The sequence below is a fragment of the Panthera tigris genome, chromosome D3, assembly GCF_018350195.1.
Source record: "Panthera tigris isolate Pti1 chromosome D3, P.tigris_Pti1_mat1.1, whole genome shotgun sequence".
Lineage (NCBI taxonomy): Eukaryota > Metazoa > Chordata > Mammalia > Carnivora > Felidae > Panthera > Panthera tigris.
In genome coordinates, this window is record NC_056671.1 from 44,875,815 (window position 1) to 44,899,205 (window position 23,391).

Here is a 23,391-nt window from a genome sequence, read left to right on the forward strand (position 1 = left end):
GCTCTGTTCTTTCTTCCCCTTTTCTCTTCTCCCTCTCTTCTCTCCCCTTTTTGGGGTAACCTTGTCCTTATGGTTTAAATGATACCTATATGCTGAAGAGCCCCACATTTATAACTGCAGCCCAGCTCTGTTTTCTGAGCGCCAGATGCCAATACTGAACTGACTAATTGGTACTGTTATTTGAATGTCTCATAGACATTTCAAATGGCATCAGAAAATCCGAGTGCAGATGGCCCTCCACAAATCTGCTCCTGCCACCAGATTCTTCCCGGGGAACTGTATCTCTGTGTACCCAGCTTCTACAGGGCGTCTCTGGTCTATTTCTGCTCTTTGAACTCTGGTATCACATGTCTTACAGGCATTGCAGACTCAACATGCCCCAAACTAGCTTCTTGATTTCCATCTTTTCTGCTATTGTTCTGTTCTCAAGCATCTTCAAAACAAAACATACCGAGGAAGGAAGGATAGAAGGAAAGAAGGAAGGAAGGAAGAAAAGGAGGGAAGGAGGGAGGGAGGGAGGAAGGGAAACTGGAAGAAAGGAAGTGCAAAAATAAATCCAGAGCCTTCTGTTTCTGCTTCATGACCATCCACTGAACCATTAAAGTCAGAACCTGGTGGTGAGTTTTGACTCCTCCCTTTCCTTTATCCCTTATATCAAATTCATGCAAGAAAAAGTAACTTCCACTTCTGGCCATGATGGAGTAACGGGGAGTAGATTCACCCTTTTATCTTACAGGCTAAAAAACTGGGCAAAATATTTGAAATGATTTTCAAGGGATTGGACAGCTGGTTGATTGGACAAGAGGTGGTGCAGGACAATAGTCCCTAGGAGGAGGTAAACAATGTGAGCCCTACAATTGATTTATCAAGCATGTTAATATTTTACCTATTTGTGTGCCCATGGATTGTTTGTCTCCCTCTGCTAGAATATGAACTCCAGGAAGGGCAGGGCATTGGCTGTCTAGCTGAGCACCTAGCCGAATTCCTAACCCATTGTAAGCACTCAATAAACTTTCTGGACGGGATAGATAAATGAGTGAATCCTTGGTAACATCTGCTCCCTCACTAGCCAAGTTCTGTCTATTCTCCTCTTTTTTTTTTTTTTTTAATGTTTATTTACTTTTGAGAGACAGAGAGAGACAGAGCACAAGCAACAGAGGAGCAGAGAGAGATGGAGACACAGAATCCGAAGTAGGCTCCAGGCTCTGAGCTGTCAGCACAGAGCCCCATGTGGGGCTGGAACTCGTGAACTGCGAGATCATGACCTGAGCTGAAGTTGGACGATGCTTAACTGACTGAGCCACCCAAGCACCCCTCTATCTGTTCTACTTTTAAACTACATCTCAAATCCATCCTCTTCTCTCTGGCTCTACTGCTATTACCCTGATCCGCAACACCATCAGCTCTCCCCCGGACAAAGGCTCTACCTTCTCAGGTGGTCTCCTGACTTCTACTCTTGCCTTCCTCCAATCACTTTCTTATTTAAAAAGCAAACGTCAGGGGCACCTGGGTGACTCAGTCGGTTAGTCATCCGACTTCAGCTCAGGTTATGATCTCACAGTTCATGGGTTCGAGCCCCACGTTGCGCTCTGTGCTGACAGCTCAGAGCCTGGAGCCTGCTTCAGATTCTGTGTCTCCCTCTTTCTCTGTCCCTCCCCTGATTGTGCTCTGTCTCTCTCAAAAATAAATAAATAAACATTTTAAAAAATAAATAAAAAACAAACTTCATCCTGTCACTTTATATTAAAACATATAATGATTTCTGCACTTGGAATAATCCGAACTCCTTACAAAGGGGTGGTCAGCTGCCACCTGTCTCTTTGCCCTACTCCTCATACCTCCAGCTGTCCAATTCAGCAGCCCCTTGAATCCGTGAGACACAATTGGAAAACCAGAGACCTAGATGATGGCTGGTGTCCTTTCAGCTCTAGGTGCTATGCTATGATACTTCCTTAGACTTATTTGCCCCAATTTAAGTTACTCATTAAAACATAATTGATAAACATTACCTGTAAGTTTAACAATTCTAAGCACAGTGACAAGTACAAATAGGACGAGAGTAAGTCTCATTGACAATGGGAAAATGAAGGTTGGGCCATAAGAATTTATCAGTGATATTCTGGCACCCTCGACGGAAAGGGACATCTCAGTCTAAATACTCATCTTGGTTTTTCAAGCATAGCTATGATGGAAGACGAATTTCTCAGTCTACCAGGACTTTCTATAACTATCGTGTGACACAATACAAACACCTTTGCTTTGATCTTATATTCTTTGCTTTGTTGTTTGGCTTCTGGGGTGGATTTATCTCAAACACAGTGTCCAGTCTAAATGTATGTTCTTGCTTTTTGGGTCAGTTTTATCTTTCTGAGTAATTTGCCACGTTGTTCTCCAAGTGTACAAATCAGCCTCTTGTGGGTTTAATTAGTGTGAATCGGTTTCCCAACCACCAGACTGTACAGAGTGAATAGATAAAATGCTTTTTGTGGTTCTGCAAATTTAAGGACCTGACTGGACCATGAACATCTCGGCTCCCTTTAATGAAGAAATGATGTCATGGCAGAATAGGGTCACAGTGATATACAGTGTTGACTCATGAAAGTTCGAAGGAGTCCCCAGTCTCAAGCCATGGTCACACAGAAGGAATGGGGAGAAGAGGGAAATAATTGTCATAGTAGCCAGTATAATTGCTGGGACCCATTTCATGTACACAGAGGGACCAATAAGATCACATTTCATCTTTTTTTGAAGATAAGACCTTCCCTACTCTCCACATGCCTAGATAAACAGGAAGTCCTCTCTCTCTCTCTCTCTCTCTCTCTCTCTTTCTCTAAGCTCCCCTCTCTCCCTTATGTGGCCAGTAATCTACAGGGTCTTGTCTGTATCTCTCATCTTAAGCTGGACACAGAACGCAGGTGACCTTTCAGGCTGGAGGAACCACCTTGCTGAGTTCCAAGAACACTTCATTGATGCTGGTTTTATTCCAAAACACAAGCCGTGTCTGGGTCTCTGTTTTGGGTCACTGCTGCGGCACATGGTTACTGTTTGAAGGGTAAAGAGGCTCAACTCCTGTCAGACCCGCCCTTCCCCTGACACAAACAGAGACCCCCCCACCCCTAACACACGTGCAAACTCCCATGCCGAACTGGCCTACTCCCAACATTCTACTTTTAAAATCCACTATTTTCACTGCCAGTTTCCTGGGTGCTAGTGATCTTGACAGGGCTGGCTTGGGACAGGCTCCAGCAACCACTACCACGTGGACCCTGAGTGGCCACTACTCTGAGGTCATTAACTTGTTCCCTCCCAGAGCCAAGAACAGCCTGCTCAGGAGACACATTCTTACTTCCACTTTTAGAGCCGCAGGAAGCAAGTTTCTGGAAGATTTCCAATACCTTTTGTCCCTAATTTCACCCTCAGGCATTCAGAAATGTTGAGATCTAGTTTCATAACACCCCACAACACATTCAACATTTTTGTTTTAATAATTTAAAAAGTAGATCTATGTGCTCCTTGTTTTTGGTTTGGGGGCTGTTTTTGTTTTTGTTTGTTTTTGTTTTTGTTTTTGCTGTGTGTGTATGTGTGTGTTTAATCTTGTTAGCTAAAGTGCTGGACACCCCCCACTCTGGCTACATGTGCTGAAAATATGGTGTGTGTGTGTGTGTGTGTGTGTGTGAGCGTGAATGTACCTGCTTGTGCAGACACACAGGCAGGGAGAGGCTGCTGCAGAGATTCATGCAGGCCCAGGCACCTAGCGGATGGGACTGAGGGCAAGGGGGTTAGGGCATATGTAGGGGTGCCGTCCACAGAGACAGGAAACTCAGCAAGAGAATCTTACTGGGGAGAGAGGCGCGTGAGTCCGTATGGTGTGGTGGTTAAGAATGTGGGTTCTGGAGCCAGACTAAAGAGCAAGGTTCAGACACCTGTCTTGCTAATTAAGTTGTGTGACCTCAGTTGCTTCACATGTAAAAAGGGAATGGTGATGATGATGGTGGTGGTGATGAGGATGATAGAGAGATGAAAGGAGTTAAGCAACATAAAGCATTAGTAAACGCTATAAAGGTGTTACCTGTTGTTATCATTTTTGCCACGTGTGTAAAGATAGAATTTTTTTATCTGACACATTTTCTATCTCTTATGACTGCGTGAATTGAGTATTCCCAAGAGCATAAAGAATTAGAAGCAGAAGAATTGGAAGAACAGGGACTTTTCTCATGCTAATGCCATTGAGATAGCTTTGGCCTTCCGGGGGGGCGTGTGGGTGGCTGGTGGGGGTGAGGTGGGGAGTGTACAATGGCCCAGATTGTGGGGAGGGCGAGAGGGTGAAAGGTCTGCAAAGGGGCAGCCCTCAGAGGGAAGTGGGGTGTGGAGAAGGAGGGAGAAGCCCTGTCTCAGGGAGAAGGTTCACGGAGAAGAGAGAGACTGAAAGAAAATCACATCTTCCCGCAGATCCTCGAGAAACCATCAAGAAAAATGACATTACAGTAAAACCTTGGTTTGTGAGCATAACTTGTTCCAAACATGCTTGTAATCCAAAACACTTGTATATCAAGGTAAATTTCAAGAACCATTGGCTCAGTTATGATCATGTGACATTCGCATCACATACTACTCATATTGCAAGACATGGCTCATTTATCAAGTTAAAATTTATTAGAAATGTTTGCTTGTCTTGTGGAACACTCGCAGAACAAGTTACAATCCAAGGTTTTACTGTATTTTGGAAGGCCTGAGTGAGGTCTGACTTTTGTTTTCTTTTGTTTTTTAAAACAAGCCCCATTATAGTTCAGGTATCCATGTAAAGAATTTTGAGGCTCTAAATTATGAATTATGTCCATCAATTCCCTTTTTTTGTTATGTCTGTCTTCCTTTTTTTTTTTTTTTGTAAGTTTATTTATTTTTGAGAGAGAGAGGGAGAGAGAGAGCAGGGGAGGGGCAGAGGGAGAGAGAGAATCCCAAGCAGACTCCACGCTGTGAGTGTGGAGCCCAGTGGGGGGCTTGAACCCACGTATTGTGAGATCCTGACCTGAGCCAAAATCAAGAGTCTGACGCACAGCTGACTGAGCAACCCAGGCACCCCTACGTATATTTCCCTTCTAAAATTATAGATTAATTTAGTGAGATTCCTGCTACCCCCCCCCCCATTTTGCCACATTTAAAAAATATATAGGGTTTCTGCTTGATTTTGTCTTCTACTAGTTCACCTGTACTGTAAGTCAGTCTACCATTTCGTGTGCACATGTGGACGAGACTCTTGCTGGCAGTCTGACAGTCACGAATCGATGCTGGCTTCTTACACGTTTTGGGTAACAGTTCCTTCAGCACTCTGGAGTAGCTGCTCTCTGGCTCTGATGACTTTTGTTCTGTCAACCTTGTCTAGAACATTCTGGGCATTTAATATGTCCCATTAGCGTACTTCCAAACTGAATTTGGGAGACAGAGTTTCCCTAAAAACTCCATTTAGTCTCTTTTTACTTTCAGCTTCAATCAAATCTTTTGCACCATGATCAAAAGGGCAGGCTTCCAGCCGAACTTCCCTCATCTCTTACCCCTGTGTTTGAAGCTTCCTGGCAGACCTTTCTGCTGCCCAATTTCTGGTTTACACCTGTCCTTCAAACTCTGTTTTCTTATTCCTCTTACTGAGTCAATCTTTACATTAAAGAGAGAGAGAGAGAGAGAGAGAGAGAGACTCCTCCTAAAATAGAGGTGGTTTTTGTTTGTTATTAACAATCAGTTGTTATATAATTCTTTTTAAGAAACATCTTTTTTATTCGTGGCAAATACTTTTTTTGGATTTCTAGTAATGTTTTAGCAATAAACTAGCTTTCTCAATTAATTTCCCTTTATGTGACTCCTTTTAACATCCCTCCCCCTGCTCCGCCCCGGCCCAATGTACTGCTTGTGGGTTGGTTACAGTTCCCTTTTTAGAGTTGGGTAACTGCATGATGGATTTTTAAAGTTTTCTTCCAGAATGTGGAACTAAATTGTGTTGTAACAACTGTTAATGTAGTGATTCCTGTGAAAGCACTCAAAGCCATGACCACGATGGTTCCTTTGTGAATTCTAAGGAGCAATCTTTTGTTTGGTCCCCAGACTGTGCCTCCCCTTGTGTGATAAAATGAGGTCTGCCATTTTTCTGCCTTACTTGATCTTGTGGTTTCTTCACTTTCACTTAACATTTTTAGTTTCATCTCACAGATTTTTGGCTGATAGTAAAGCCCCATAGCAACATAGTCATGACTTAACCATGAAATTCCTGCCTAGAAAAATCCGACTGTACTTTCTTTCTGCAAGAATTTTCCAGGGTTGCTGTTGATTTTGTGCCACATATACAGTGTCTTCTGGGCAACGCGTTCCCTCCTCTTCCATGCTTGTTACTGGGCAGCGCTCGGTGCATTGCTGACCTTCTTTCTCCTAGAAATTGCTTTGGAAAGTCCTCCAACTTTCAGCGGAAAGGGCCGAATCCTCCTTTTCTGTTTCGTGTGTTGTAAAGCAGAAGGTGCTATGTATGTTCGCTTCACTTTCCCCAAGCCCCACTGGGTCAGTTGTCTACCGAGGTGCTTGCATTACTTTATTTTCTTCTTTTTCCCCTCAATGTCAAGCTAAAACTCATGTTTATTCACACTGATCAGAAGTACCCTAATATTTACTTTGCAAAGACCTGGTCGGCTTCTAGTGCTAGAAGCCTCATACCAGTTTGGTTTGAATTCAGCCTGTCCTGCCTTTATAAGTTCTAGTTATCCTAAAGATAACTTTTATTAGGTAATTATCAGGGACGTACCAAGATAGAAGTTTATCTTGCTTTTAAGTAAACATTATCTATGGCTGGTATGGCGGCTCCGTTATCATCAGAGACCCAGGCTCCTACACTTTTGTGTCACTATCCTCAACATGTGGTTTTCACACTGAGGTCTGAGTTGGCTTCTCTAACCTCAGCCATCACACTTACATGTCAGTGACCAGGAATAGAAAAGACAGAAGAATAGGGCAAGCTCCCTTCTCCTTCTTTCTCCTTCTTCTCATTCTTTTGAGAGAGAGAGAGAGAGAAAGAAAGCGAGAGAGAGAGAGAGAGAGAGAGAGAGAGAGAGAGAATCTCAAGCAGGCTCCACACTCAGCACAGAGCCTGACATGGGGCCCGATCTCACAACCCTGAGATCACGATCTGAATTGAAATCAAGAGTTGGATGTTTAACCAACTGAGCCACCCAGGCGCCCCTGGACTCCCTCCTTTTAAAGACATATTCTGAAGTTATGCATACCATTTCCTCTTTTAATCCATTGGCCAAAACTTAGATGGATATGACTCTGTAGCAATGGATGCTAAGAAATATAGTTTTTATTTTAGGCAACCATGTGTCCTGCTAACATTTGGAAGTTCTGTTACTGTGCAAGAAGGGGAGATTAGATAATAGAGCCCGGTTAGAAATCCGTGACATGTACCATAACTCCAAAGAAATTCCCAGCTTCTTCCTTCTATAATGTCCTTTAAGCAACCAAATTTTAGAAATTATTTAATTCAGTTTATTTACCAGGCTTATTGAGATGTAACTGATGTATAATATTGCCTAAGGTTGGGGCGCCTGGGTGGCTCAGTCAGTTGAGCATCTGCCTCTTGATTTCAGCTCAGGTCATGATCCCAGAGTGGTGGGATTGAGCCCCAGGGCGGGCTCTGCTCTGAGCGTGGAGCCTGCTGAAGATTCTCTCTCTCTGTCTCTCTGTCTCTCTTCCTCTGGCTCTTTCCCCTGCTCGTTCTCTCTCTCTTTCAAATTAAAAATATATATATTGTGCAAGCTTAAGGTGTACTGTGTATTGATCTGATACACTTATATGTTGCAAAATGATTACTACCATAGTGTTGGCTAGCACCTCCATCACATCCCAGGACCAGTGTTTTCTTTTTGGGTGTGGTGGGAACATTTGAGATTTACTCTCTCAGCAACTTTAAAGCATAAAATACAGTTCTATTAATTATAATCACCATGGATCCTAAGAACTTACTCATCTTTTAAAAAAAATTTTTTTTTTTACGTGTATTTATTTTTTTAGAGACCGAAGAGAGACAGAGCACAAACAGGGAAGGGGCAGACAGAGAGGGAGACACAGAATCCGAAGCAGTCTCCAGGCTCTGAGCTGTCAGCACAGAGCCTGACGCGGGGCTCGAACTCATGAACTGTGAGATCATGACCTGAGCCGAAGTCGGACACTTAACCGACTGTGCCCCAGAACTTACTCATCTTATAACTGGAAGTTTCTACCCTCTCCATTTCCCCCACTCCCCACTCCACCTCTGGTTAAAAACCACTCTACTTCTGTTTCTATGAGTTTGGCGTTTTTAGATTCCACATATAAATGATCTGTTACAGTATTTGTCTTTTTCTGTCTGATTTATTTCACTTATCTTTATGTCCTTAAGGTCCATCCATGTTGTTGCAAATGGCAGGATTTCCTTCTTTCTCATGGTTGAATGATACTCTTATCTCTGTCTATCTATCATCTACCTATCAGTCATCTCATTTCTTCTTTATGCATTCATCTTTGACAGACACTTATGTTGTTTCCATGTCTTGGCTGTTGTGAGTAATGATGCAGTGACCATAGGAAGGCAGATACTCCTCAAGGTCCTGTCTTTATCTCCTTTGGATATATACCCAGAAGCGGGATTGCTGGTTCGGAACTACTTGCTTGTAAGTCTTGCCTTTGGGAACATAATTCTTTTAGTGAGGAACTTACCTGTTTTCCCACTGGCTCTCTCCCACCCTCCACAGCACCGTGAGTCGTGCCACCTTTGTTCAGACATGGAAGGTAACACTTTTCTAGTAAACTGGAGGTTCATGAATCTGAGAAAAGATTCTACTTTTGATGGTGTCAAAGGTTAACATCCCTCTGCTAAATATTTTATTTCATTTCATGTTAATGCATACATTTCTAATTTTTGTATCTCCAATTCACTTCTGTTTACCACAGCGGTCTCCTAACTCCTCCGTTCACGGTTGGGGAGGGCTTGCTCGTTCTTTTGCCTTTCCCTCCCATTTGCTCCTGGCAGATCTTCGTGCTTACCTTCATTTCACATACGGACATTTCTTTTTTCTGATATTTGCATGCCTTGCTTTTCACCAAGTTTGTTAACATCTTTCCTGGTGTCTACCTTCTTCTGGGTGGAGTGTCTCTTTCTGTGGATTTTGGCATCAGTTTGCACCTCTTTCTACTTTCTATGGAAGTAACTACAGAGCAGAAAATGTCAGGTAAAAGTTTACATGGTATCTAAAAGAGCAGTGAGCTATCTTAGACCAGCTACACATATTCAAGAACCATTGTGATTTTAAGCCCTGATTGCCTCCCTTAGCAAAATATGTTTTGATTCCATGTAGTGCTGTTCTGCTCTTCTGTTATAAATGAAAACATGATCTGGCAACTCTATACTATTTTGATGCGTATGCTCAAAATCCCCCCAACTTGGTGAATTTCAAAGTTATATGAAACTTAAGCCAACAAGAATATTAACCTTAATTTTAACCATGTGTCTTAGAATAAGAAATTAAAAAGAAATTTCCACGATGACTAAGTCGGTAATAAATATTGCAAAATTTATTCTGCAGGATGCTTCGTATACTTCATTAATTCCTCTTGTCTGGTGCCACCGCCATGCCCTGGGTTCCGGCTTTTCATTCCGTCCCTCTCCGTCACTCCTTGTATCCAGTCATTTGAAAGCATCTTTCCTTCCTCTGCAGAGTCTCTTGGATCTGTACCCAGGTCTCAGTTTCAGTGCCACCTCTCAGAGCCAAGTCCCTATCAAGTCCCATATAAATTACTACAGCCGTCTCTTCACTGGTCTCTTCCCTTTCAATTTATCCTACAGACTGTTGCCAGATTCATCATTGCTTTCATCATCTCCCCCCTGATTAAGACCCTACGCTATTGCCTTATTTCTGATTATTTCAAGTCTGGACTCCTTAGCTTGTTAACAATGAATCTTGCTCAATAAATCATATTTTTCCATTTTCTCCCACAGAGCAACCCACTACACATGCCCTACTTCAGCAAGCTGCTTTTCTTCATGTCCTCGTCTCTATTTTACCCACATGTCTCCACCTTCAGGTCTTTGCCTATGCTCTACCCTCCCTGGAGAGCCTCTTCTCACCTCCACATGATGTCTTTCCTTCAATATCCCAAAGACTGCCCACCACCACTCCATTCTACGGTGACCTGTCCTTTATATGTAATATTTCTGATTATGCTCTGTATTTATCCAATTGCTTCAAACGAATTGAAGATTGCTTTAAGGTTGTTCTATATTTGTTTTACTTACATACCTCATCTCTCCTCAACTGGTCTGTTTTATTTGTTTTCTCTTCCTACATGGTCTAGCTGGATGCAATTTGGTATTTAATGTGATTAGATCAACAAATTCAGACATAGAAGACTCAACACATTTATTTCACATGTTTTGCTGTAATGCCCTCCTACTTGTTCTTGGAGTGGGTTTAAGGTTTAAATCTTTTCATTTCAGTCACAAAATATGACAATTGTTCTTAAATATACCTTCGTTTCTTATCTTTATGGACTTGTAATTTCCATACGTAAGTGAAACAATTATGACATGCAGATCACAGACTAAGCCCAAGGGGAATGATATTAAATGAAAGGAACATAGAAAGTAAAAATGTCCTTACTGAGATCTACTCTCATGAGATTTGAATATTTTCAAATATACTCCTTTCGAAGCTACAAAGGGTAGCTATCTGTTGGAATTTGTTCTCACCCTGGCTGAGCTATTTAGAATTGATTCATGCAGTCTGTTTCCCATGATATTGGATAAAATATCATCTATCTTAAAGATCTATGATAAAATATTGTGTATAACCAAACAAAAATAGTTAGGGTAGGTCTAAGACAAGCTAAAAGGGAGAAACTACATAAAGATGAGTTACCTTAAAATTGTGGCTCTCAAAATCTATTTGTCTTAGCAAGAAACTAGGCCTTGAAATTCAGAGACTCAAGTTAGCTGTTGAAGACTGTAAGTTTGGGCTGATTTGATGGCTGGCGTTGAGCCTCAAATATGGTCCTCCCAAGAACGAATGCTAAAAACGTGAAGTCACATGCTGCAGGGGTTAGCTTTGTTTTGGCAGAGTTTCATGTTCCTCTGCTCTGATAGGGCCAAGAAGCACACTACCTTTTGGTCTCCCTTGTCTGCTGAGGATGATGATTTGTCAGCCCTGTGAACCCCAAGTGCCTAAAAGGTGATAGCCAAAGTCATTCATGTGATAGACAACTAAGTCATGGTGCTCTCTGCAGAACATAAAAATGTGGAGCAGGGACTGGGTAGATGCTTGCCAATCCTGAATCATCTTCCTAGGCAGGCCTAGCCTTCCTCGCAGTTAAGTCAGAGCAGTATGATTAGTTCTGGTCAATGGAATTTGGGTAAAAGTGATGTCTTCCATTCCCGGGCCTGGCCTCCAACACCTGAGGAGATCTTGGCTTGCTCATTCTCTTTGCATGCTGGCTGGTCAGATGAAGAAAACCCAGTAGAAGATTTGAAGGTAGAGTATGGTAGAGCCACAAGATAGAAGAGACCTGGGGCCTGGAGTAATTGTCTAGATTGCTGCCCACATAACACCTTTATTAAGCAGTGAAATGAATGCAAAATCTACTTTGATTGATTTAAGCCCCTGAGGTTTTAGTGTTGTTTGTTAATATTATTAGCTTGACTAAATAATGATGTCTTTAATCATCTCAAGATTTAGAACAATTATACTTAAAAAAAATTCCTGTTTAAGAAAAAATTCTTTTTAAAAAAATTTTATTTAAAAAATTATTTTTATTTATTTTGAGAGTGAGAGAGTGAGGGAAAAGCCGAAGGGGGAGAGAGAGAGAATCCCAGCCAGGCTCTGCACTGTCAGCACAGAGCCCAATGTGGGACTTGAACTCACAAACCCATGACCTGAGCCAAAATCAAGAGTCGGAGGCTTAACTGACTGAGCCACCCAGGTGCCCCTGTTTAAGAAAAAAAATATTTTTTTTCTTTAAAGTTTTTCAGGTAATTAAAAAAATTTTTAATGTTTTTTTATTTTTGAGAGGAAGAGGGGGCGGGGAGAGAGAGAATGAGACAGAGGATCTGAAGAGAGCTCTGTGCTGACAGCAGAGAGCCTGATGAGGGGCTCAAAGTCACAAATCATGAGATCATGACCTGAGCCAAAGTTGGATGTAACTGACTGAGCCACCCAGATGCCCCAAGAAAAAATTTTTAAATTTTTAAAAATGTTTTTATTTACTTTTGAGAGACAGAGAAAGACAGAGTGTGTGTATGGGTGGGGGGGGGGCGTTGCAGAGAGAGAGAGGGAGACAGAATATGAGGCAGGCTCCAGACTCTGAGCTGTCAGCACAGAGCCCGACATGGGGCTTGAACTCAAGGACCGTGAGATCATGACCAGATCTGAAGTTGGATGCTTAACCAACTGAGCCACCTAGGCACCCCTCCAAGAAAAAATTCTTAGAGCTACCAAATTTAATCCAGTTTAACAAATAGTTGATGAATAACTACCTATGTGCAAATAACAATAATAATAATACTGAGATGTATATAGCATACTGGGAATAAATGCTGGACAGGGCAGAATATTTTGCTGGGGAAGGCAGATAAAAATATACAAGTGAATAAACAATATGTTTATGAGTGCTAGGAAGAAAATAAAGCACAATAGCAAACTGAAAGAGAGTGGGTGGAGCCTTGCTTTGAGAAGGTGACACTTGAGACTTGGATAGAGAGAAGGCACCAGTCATGTGGCTATCCAGGGAAGAGCTATCTGCACAGAAGGCATAGCTTGTGCAAAATCCCTGAGGCAGGAACACACTTGGTGTGTTCGAGGCAATGATTAGTGTGATGGAGGCTTAGTGAGCAAGGAAGGGGTCATGGTGCCAGGTCATGCGTGGCCTTTTGCCTTGGGTTAAAGGTTTATACTTTATTCCAAGAACATCAGTGGGGTTTTAACATTAATGGGCCTGACTTGTGTGTTTTTTGTTTCTGGTTTTTTTTTAAATCACTGGCTGCAGTTTGGAGAATGGATTCTAGAGAAAAAACAGGGATGCCTCTCAGGCCATGAAGCAGGAGCCCCAGTGAGATATGATGGTAGTTTAAACTAGGATAGAATTGGATGTATTTGGGATTGAGATGAAAGGATGACTTTTCAGATGGATTGAACACGAGGAGGCTGGGAAAAGAGAAATGAAGATTTATTAGAGAATTCAACAAATATTGATTTAACACCAGCTATGTGCCAGGTGCTCTTCTAGGCTCTGGGGACAGAGTAGTGCACAAAATAGATCAAGTCCCTGCTCTCCCAGATCTTACACTCTAGTGGAGAGAAACAGATAGTAATAAACCACATATTTATTTAGGTGGGGATAGTGAAGAAAAGCAAAGCATTGTGAAGGGATAAAGAGGGACTTGGATGGCTAGTTTTAGATAAGATAATCAGGGAGTTTTCTTTGATGGGATGACATTTGAGCAAAGAAGTGAGGAAGTAAGCCACGCAGATATCTGAGGCAAGGGTGCCCCAGGAAGAGAAAACAGTGAGTGTAGAGGCCGTGGGGTGGAACTCACAAACCATGTGAGGGGCATGCTGGAGGGGCAGCTCTTAGGCACTGTGGTGGGAGGGGTGTGGACAGGGAGGAAGTGGGAGGAGATGAGGTCATGGAGAAGTCGGTGGGTGGGCAAATCATAGGCTAAGATCAGGGCTTTGACACGATGATTTTGAGGCGGAAAGCCATCGGAGAATTTTGAATAGAGGAAGAGAAGTAGGAAGACCAGCTAGAAGGCAATAGCCTTAGCAAGATATGGTGGTTTTATTTTAGCCACTGATTGGATGTTGGTGCCATTATTGAGAAGGAGAAGACAGAGGAAGAAATATGGGAGGGGAAATCAAAGTGCTGTTGAGGATGGGTTAACTTTGAAATGCCTCTCAGACATAAAATTAGAGATATCAAGTAAATAGGTGGATATTGAGTCCAGAACTCAGGAGAAGGGTCAGGATCTGAGATAGAAATTTGGAGCTGTCAGCCTCGGCATGGTGTCTGGTGTCTCGGGACTAGAGGCACTCACCCAGTTGGAGAAAAGAGCCGAGGTGTGGCCCTGGGGCTCTCCTCCTTGTAGAAAGTAGCAGATGGGAAGGAGATTGAGAAGGAGTGGCCTGTGAGGTTGGATGAGAATCAGAAGAGTTTAGTGTTACAGAAGCCGAGATAAGAAAATGTTTCAAATTAGAGAATTTAACCGTGTCAGATGCTGCCAAGAGTCGAGGAGGAAGACCGAAATGTGGCCCTTGGATTTGACCATGTGACATCACTGGTGACTTAGCCAGGTAGGAATGAGCTCAGGAGATGAGGTGGACACGGGATAATGAACAACTCTTAAGACAAATTTTGCAGGAAGGAAAACATAGAAAGGTGAGAGTAACTGGAGGGAAATGCAATTTCTATGGGTCAAGATCTGATTTTTCCTCTGATCTCTCAAAGGTGCTAGGAGAAGGCATCACCTAGACTAATTTGTACCGGACTGATGGCTTCATGTGCTATTTCTTTTGTGTAATTTGCATTTTAAAAGGAGGAACTTTACATTTCATGCAGTAGATAGTCTGATATATGTTGGGTAGCTAGAAAGAATATTCTAGCTACGACTAGCTCTGGACTGTGTGTGTGTGTGTGTGTGCGCGTGTACATGCATTGTCTTCAAATCTGGTGAGCTGGAAATCTTCCTGACAATCTGTTAGGCATCAGGGATTTTTATCTCCAGATGGATGCTCCATTTTTCTTTTTGATAACCCTTTACTAATGAAGAGCCAGGGATGGGAGTTCCATTTACAAATGGTGAATCATTAGAAACAGATTTGTAGGTGGAGAAGGCTCTCCCAGCAGCAGAGCCTCACTTCTGAGGCATGCCGTCAGTTCCCTGCACAAATGGGCCCTGGGAGCAGATCTATGGGAGGGGAGACAACTCTTTACACATGTGCCCTCCCACACCGCTGCTCCAACCACAAGCCTTCATCAGAAAGCCCGAGGCCAAAAGGACAAGCGCTCCATTTAGGGATCACCTTCCAAGTCTCTGCCCCACCTCTCCTCTCTCCCTCCTTCCTTTGCAGCGCTCTGGGAGGCTGAACATTTCCTTGCACGGCACCGTGCAGCGGTGAAGCAGTGGCCTCCTCTTTCAGCTCCCTTGGCCCGCCTCTGAGCTTCTTTTCATCTTGGCCTTTATGGAGAGAGTGTGCTGCCCTTCCTTCTCTGCCCAGTCTGTAAGTGGATGTGCCCCTGCTCTGAGAAGGGGTATTTTTCTGTAACTCGGAGAGTGGAGATACCTCTAGGACCCCCGGTGGAAGGCAAGCCGGGCCAGTGGACTTTCACCAGGAAAGAAGAGTCACATTCTAGAATTGACCATTAGAGTCCTTCCCAAGTCCTAGCCCCTCATTCCTGTGACATTTTGACGAATTGTTTCAGTCTGCTCAGCCTTCTCCTTCTAAACGCCCATGACCCGGTCCTCCTTCCTTGTCACTTTCCATCTGACCTCCAGAGGGTGGTTCTAGAACTTCAGCCATTCATGTACCTCCTTTGTGATTTTTTTGGCCATATGTATGTGCCACCGATGCTATTATTTACCTAAAAGTTTTCTTTAAATCAACTCATCATTTTATTTAAATATTTTTTGTTACTACATAGGTAGAAATTCAGGGTAAATAAAAAATAAATGCAAATGAAACACCAAATCTATGTTATCAAATTCTAGTTGTATGCTTATTTACTAAGGGCTATGAGCTTGCTTTGTCTTTTTCCCTGGAAGGGAGATTATCAAATATTAGAGCTATTAGAGACATAACAGCACCAAGCTGAGACTTTCTCCTTGACACAGTCTGACATATTGAAAGAGAAATGCTGTTTGCACAGCACTGCGAATGTACTAGAAGCCACCAAACTGTACATATTAAAATGGTTAAAATATTAGACACTTCTCTAAAGAAGACATCCAGATGGCCAACAGGCACATGAAAAGATGCTCATCACTCCTCATCAGGGAAATACAAATCAAAACCACACTGAGATACCACCTCACGCCAGAGTGGCTAAAATGAACAAATCAGGAGACTATAGATGCTGGAGAGGATGTGGAGAAACGGGAACCCTCTTGCATTGTTGGTGGGGATGCAAACTGGTGCAGCCGCTCTGGAAAACAGTGTGGAGGTTCCTCAAAAAATTAAAAATAGATCTACCCTATGACCCAGCAATAGCACTGCTAGGAATTTACCCAAGGGATACAGGGGTGCTGATGCATAGGGGCACTTGTACCCCAATGTTTATAGCAGCACTTTCAACAATAGCCAAATTATGGAAAAAGCCTAAATGTCCATCAACTGATGAATGGATAAGAAGTTGTTTATATATACAATGGAATACTACTAGGCAATGAGAAAGAATGAAATCTGGCCTTTTGTAGCAACGTGGATGGAACTGGAGAGTGTGATGCTAAGTGAAATAAGTCATACAGAGAAAGATACCATATGTTTTCACTCTTATGTGGATCCTGAGAAACTTAACAGAAGACCATGGGGGAGGGGAAGGGGGAAAAAAAAAGAGAGGGAGAGAGCCAAACCATAAGAGACTCTTAAAAACTGAGAATAAACTGAGGGTTGATGGGGAGTGGGGCGGGGGGGTGGGAGGGAGGGGAGGGTGGGTGATGGGTATTGAGGAGGGCACCTGTTGGGAGCAGCACTGGGTGTTGTATGGAAACCAATTTGACAATAAATTTCATATTAAAAACAACAAAATAAAATGGTTAAAATAGTCTATGTCAGGTGAATTTTACCTCAACTGAGAAAACAGAAGAGAAATAGAATAATTTTAATTCAGTGATATAATATCTTATTATAGTACCGCTTAAAATCGTTTGTCCCTCATTTTGGTGAAACACTGCACCAGGAAAGCCGTAATGCTGAGAGCCTCATGGTTCAGTCTCAGAGTAGTTCTGCTGTCTGAGGAGCACAGCTTGGGAGTCTGAAGTCTAAAGCAGTTTTAAAATAAGCCAGTACCTTCACTTGAATTTCTTGAATAATGGAAAGTAACACATAGACAAATACTCTTTTATTTATTTATTTATTTCCTTTCCACTTCTGAAAACTATAGTATGTTTGAACTTGAATAATTTACTTTTCGGAACTTAAATTTCTTTATCTGTGAAATAGAGATAATGCTATCCATCTTACAGTGTTGCTGTGAAGAGAACCTGGGAAATTCATGGAAGAGCCTAGAAAAGTCCCTGGGACAAATCTTCATTCTTTTCCCTACTCCCAACTCAGTTGAAGAATAGTAGGGAGGCAAATTTATATGGATGCTCTATGAGTGATTTGATACTGATGTGTTGATGATTTGCTAGAAATCCTTATAATCCAAACCTGGAGTAATGTAGAGAGTCTGGAAAATAGTCACTATTAAGTATTTAGCCAGTGCCAAAAAAAAAAAAAAAATCAGACTATTCTAATTTCATTTTCAGAACCATTGATTGTTGAAATATATCTCATCATTTGCATTAAGAAGTATTAAATCACTATTTGTATCCCTGTTGAGTTTCTATAGAATTCTCTTCTAGTACAGTTTTATATGTTGGGACTTCGCCAACCTGGTTTAATTAATTAATCTTCAAATCAATCCAAAGCATATTAAGAACATTTATGGGATTTCCTTATGAAATATCATCACTTCTGGTTCACCCGCATTTTGCTGTTTTTGGTCATCGTTATTTGTATTGTTGCGTTTGGCAGGAATCCTGGAAATACAATTTACTTTATGCTAAAACCATGTCTAAGGAAAGACTGTGAGTCCACTGTGGAGTGAAATATGCCTACACTCCCTGCATTGTGTTCTCGGTCTTGGCCATACATCAAACTAGCAATGATGTATTCTTTCAAACTTTAGAACTTGAGTGTGGGAGGTAGGGAACTTTCAGATGCCACAAAACACACTCTAAAAAGCATTTCAGAACCAATCTTCTCTAGGAAGAGAAAGACAATTAAATTCTCCAATCTTTTTAACCAAATAAATAAATAAATACGGTAAAAAAAAAAAAAGGCACTAGCATGGGAAAAAAAGGAGGGAGTACTGTTGATATAGGCTTCTCATGGCATTTGAAAAGATGAGCAAGGTCTCATTTTGTATGCTGGAGGCATAGTTTGGCTCGTGGAGTAACTAAAGCCATATGAAGTGTTTTGTGATGGGTGTTGCAGTTCATTAAATATTCACTTACAAGGAGGATCTTTTAACACTGTAATTCTTAAGGTAGGCATTTTCCTCCTCAAAGTCCAGAAGGCTGCAGGCTCTAGAATGAGAATCAGATGCCAGGCAAATTAAAGAGAGCTGGAGTTTCCTCTTGCAGGTTCTTTGTGTTTTTGGTGGGTGAAATTACTTGGGGAGCATCCTGTGTAAATCCTTCACTCTCAGTGCTCGTCCCAATAAGTGCCCTCCTCAATGCCCATCACCCATTTTCCCCTTCCCCCTGCCTCCTTCCCCATCAACCCTCAGTTTGTTCTCTGTATTTAAGAGTCTGGGTGTTGTATGTAAGTGATGAATCATGGGAATCTACTCCCGAAGCCAAGAGTACACTGTATACGCTGTATGTTAGCTAACTTGACAATAAATTATATTTAAACCCTTAAAAAAAAAAAAAAGAATGCTTATCTAATTAATCAATGTCAAAAGAGCAAAAATTATGTGAAAAATTGTTCGTAAAACATTTTGTAATTTTGATTAAATGAAAGTAAGAGAATAAATTTTTTTAAGTAAAATAAAATCCTTCACCCCCATGCACTGAGCATAGCCCTTCACATCTTTTTTGAAAAGAACCATCTAAACATCTAAATCTTAAAAATTAAGGTGTGGTTGGGGCGACTGGGTGGTTCAGTCAGTTAAGTGTCTGACTTCAGCTCAGGTCATGATCTCACGGCTGGTGAGTTCGAGCCCCGCGTCGGGCTCTGTGCTGACAGCTCGGAGCCTGGAGCCTGCTTCGGATTCTGTGTCTCCCTGTCTCTCTGCCCCTAACCCACTCGCATTCTGTCTCTGTCTCTCTCAAAAATAAATATTAAAAAAAATTAAAAAAAGATTAAGGTGTGGATATATACATATTTAGGGCTGATAGTAAATGTCCCTCTTGACTCACCATGGTTTTCTTTTTAATTTATTTTGAGAGAGAGAGAGAGAGAGAGAGAGACAGAGTACGGGTGGAGGAGGGGCAGAGGGAAGGAGAGAGAGAGAATCCCAAGTGGGCTCTGTGCTGTCAGCACAGAGCCTGATGCAGGGCTTGAACCCATGAACCGTGAGATCACGACCTGAGCAGAAACCAAGAGTGAGATGCTTAACTGTCTGAGCCACCCAGGTGCCCCTGATTCACCTTTATTGATCAATACGCCAGGTTTGGTCTACATGCACACACAGTCCAACTGTGCTTGACTTTGTCACCAGTTACCTAAACTGACTATACCTTTGGGAAATTTGAGCTTTTCAGAGAGGCCTGGCTAAGGATTGCGGTTCTCTGGACTAATACCAGCTATAGGAAGCCAAGAGGATTTTTTCTGAATGCAGTTAATTAATTCTGAAACGACTTCTCACAGAGTTCCCTGACGTCCAGTGGAATTGGACAGCTCTGAGTTTTAATCTCTTGTGAGTGTTGTGAAATCATCGTGTTATATAAGCAAGCAATCATCTCGCCAGGTTTGGGGCTCACCTTGTTGACAGGTCTGAGACAGTAGCTCAGTGTGAGTGCTGGGGCAGGGCTCCCCACCCCCACAGGGTGCAAGATCACATTCTTTTAGACAAACACTACTCACTTTCTTTCGGTGCAAAAAGTCTGTGTGTAATTAAGCAGATTCGAGGCTCTTGGCGGTGTAGTAAAGCGGAACAAAGCACTATCCATGATGGGTGAGACAGGTGTGGGCTTCCTCCTCCTTTGGGCATCGCTGCTCCTCATGAGAGTGTCCCTCTGAGAGAAGACAAGCACAACAGAAAAGTCAGGGGCCAGGCCCTAATCCCTACTTTTACAGCCAGAGGCTCAGTGTTGAGTCTCAGCAATTCCTGTGCACCACTCTTCCCCCATTCGATCCCAACAAGTCTGGGTAAGCTGTCAATCCTCTCAGGAAGCCCTCCCAGGAAGAACCTAGGTTTATTTGCCTTTGGTGCAACCTTGTGGTCCTTTTCTGTCTTCTTGCGACTTTCGATTACTTTCTCTTCATCCTCAGGCATTTTTTGTTCTTAGGTCCTTTTGCGTCCTCTCCTCTAAAACAGACTTTTTGGCAAAGGCTCTGATAAACACATTTGCACTGAGGTGTAAATGGCTGATAAAAGGTGTGTTTCTTCTCCCAGGAGTATTTGCATTGGAGCAAAGACATAAATTTTGAAGGGTGGAATTTCAGATCTGCAAGCCAGGTGGAAGAGGGCTTTAGGAGTGAGGAATCTTCCTGCGGCCACCCTAGGCCTGCTCCTGAAGACAGCCCTGCTCCAAGGTAGCCAGCAGCTGGTGATGGGAGGCCCAGGCTGCTGGCCGTGGGAGGGACTGGTCCCATCGCTGAGACTCTGGCCTTGCTCCATGATTGGAGTTTGAAGTCGTGGGGCCCTGTCTGCAAATCTTGAGCAACAGCCTTGCTTATCCCAGAGGAATGTTTGGAAACACTAATAATATTACATTGGTGGTAAGTGTTTCACCATCTTACTGTTCTCTTCAGCTGATGCCATAGACACCTCTCAGTTTTAAGGATTCTTGCTTGAACTTGCCTTTTTGTGAAATATCCAAAGTTCCCACGTAGAGGTTCGCTCCTGCTGATAGAAACCGGTTAGTTTCATCATTCCTCAGCTTGTCTAAATCAAAAGTGTTTTTGATATTCACATGCTGACCTTTGGGCAAATGAAAAATCGTTACATTGCAGGGAAATTCCTCCAGGCTTGGAGCATATGCTGATGAGCGCATGGCTGCAGAATGGGATCCCTGGGGCTGATGTCAAGACAGGGAACACCAGCCCGGGGCACAGTCCTGCCCCTCCCCCGGAGTTCTCCTAATAGACTCGTGAGCCAGTCTGTTCCCTTGTGCTTGACCTGAGATTGCTCTCAGAACACCCCCTGGCCCATTTTTAAAAATCATTCAGCTCCATGTAACTAAAAGCAAGGAATACTGGTTAACATTTTTTTCCCCTTAAAAAACAATTCATAGGTTTGAGAGACTAGTTTTAGCTTCTGTTTTGTCCCAGTGAGTTGAAATTTCACTGTGCATTTCCCCTCCTTGATGCTTAGGAATAAATCAGAACTATGCCTTTTGTCTTTACAGCCCAAGTTCCTTAAGGACAGTGGCTGAATCTTACGTACCTTTTCTTCCCTCCAGGGCCCTATGTAGAGTAAATGCCTATCAAAACTTGTGAGGTGGAAAATGAATAAAGATACTTATTCCTCACCCTACTTTTGGGAGTAAACATCCTTCATTTCCTCGCTGTTTTGTCTATAGCACTCTAAACATCCTATATGGCCATCATAATACTGTTTATGCTACAACACAGGTGAGCCTCAGAAACTTACAAACTGATGCTCACTGAAAGCAGCCAGTCCTAGAAGACCACATATTGGATAATTCCATTTGTATGAAATGTCCAGAACAGGAAAATCTATAGAGACAGAAAATAGATTAGCTGTTACACAGGGCTGAGACGGGAGGGGAAGGGGTGTCGTGATTGGAAGTTTCCTTTTGGGGTGATGAAAAATGTTCTAACATTGATATTACGATGATGATTCATTAAGTCTATAAATATACACTGGGTGGTACACTTTAATGTTATGGTATGTAAGTTACATGCCAATAAAGGTTTTGGAAAGGAAGAGACTATGGTTTTGGGTGAAATGGAGAGAAAAGGAGAGATCTTGACTTGGGCTCTACCTTTTTACAGGTGAGGAAAAAAGAAAGAGCAGATCTTAGAATTTTACAGACACAGAAAGTATTTTTGTGTGGAGGTGAAAATGAAGACAAAATAATCCTTTTTGGGAATAAAAAGGGAACTGAGGCAAGCAGGCAAGGAACTTGTGGTGGACACACCCTAAGGTGATCCTTAATGACCTGACTTGTAGAATTCTCTTCTCCGGAATGTGGGTGACACCTGTGACCTTCCTCTAACCAGTAGAATATGGTAAAGGTGATAGCACACCATTATGTTCCGTTCTCTAAGACTCCACGTTCGCAGACCAGGGTGAGAGGCGCTCCTGCCAGCCTTGAAGAAGCAAGCTGCTGGGACATGGGCTTCCCGTGTAGAAAGCCGCAAAGCGGGGAACCGCAGGGAGAGCCTCTAACCAGGAAGAAACCAGGAGCCCTCTGTCCCGTCTCCATGATGACCTGAATTCCCCCCACAACCACCTGAGCTCCGAAGAAGACCCTGAGATCCAGAAGGGACACAGCTCTGCTAACAGCTTGGCTGCAGCCTAGCGGGATCCTGAGCACAGGACCCAGAAACTGTGAGATAATAAACATGTGTTGTTTCAAGCTACTAAATTTGGTGTAATTTTTTTGTTTTTGTTTTTGTTTTGTTTTGTTTTACAGCAATGAAAAATTAATGCAAAGCTGTGGCAGAAAGAAAAGTGATTTTCAGAATCAGTTTAGTAGAAGGGCTTCTGGAAAAGAAAACTCAGGGTAATATCAAACCTGGGTTAGGAAGGGGGTCTTGCTGTTGACATGTGCAGAAGGCAGTTAAGGTGACCAAAGATCAAATGAATCAGAAAATATGGGCTCCCGTCCACTTAGATTCATGTTGGACATTCACATCTCACAGATGAGTGGAGATGCCTGGAAAAGCAGAAGAATATTAAATATTGACTATCATTTTACTAGTGATAACAATGACAAAAATATATGCGTGTGTGTGTGTGTATGCATGTGTGCATACCAGGCACTGGGCTAAGCCCTTTTATGCATATTTAATTTTTTTTTTTTTTTGAGAGAGCGTGAGATGGGGAGGGGTAGAGGCAGAGGGAGAGAGAGAATCTTAAGCAGACTCCATGCTCAGTGCAGAGCCCAATGTGGGGCTCGATCTCATGATGAAGAGATCATGACCTGAGCCAAAATCAAGAGTCGAACGCTTAACCGACTAAGCCACCCAGGTGCCCATGAGCCACCCAGGTGCCCCAATTATTTCATTTTTAAAGATACAACGTAGGAGAGGTTCTAGTGCTGAATTTGGAACACCAGTTCCAAGTCTGGCTCTGTCAACTTACCAACCACATGACCTTCAGCAAGTCACTGAACACTCTTTCCCCTCAATCTACACATTTGTAAAACAAGCTTAGTAAGACTATCTACCTCACAGAGTTGGTATGAGGACTAAATGAAATAATCCACACGCA

At 42.6% G+C, this 23,391-nt stretch overlaps 1 long non-coding RNA gene across 4 annotated transcripts in view; it reads left to right on the plus strand.

Annotated features, from left to right (window-relative positions):
- LOC122232708 overlaps positions 1-22,538 on the plus strand; it is a 56,778-nt gene extending 34,240 nt beyond the window's left edge. For 2 of the 4 annotated variants that reach the window (XR_006210091.1, XR_006210090.1), the window contains one exon: positions 22,224-22,538. This is a non-coding gene — a long non-coding RNA (uncharacterized LOC122232708). Of the gene's footprint in view, positions 1-15,128; positions 15,284-22,223 lie in introns of those variants that run through there. The other 2 variants (XR_006210092.1, XR_006210095.1) reach the window with 1 other exon arrangement.
- Positions 22,539-23,391: the final 853 nt, after the last annotated feature.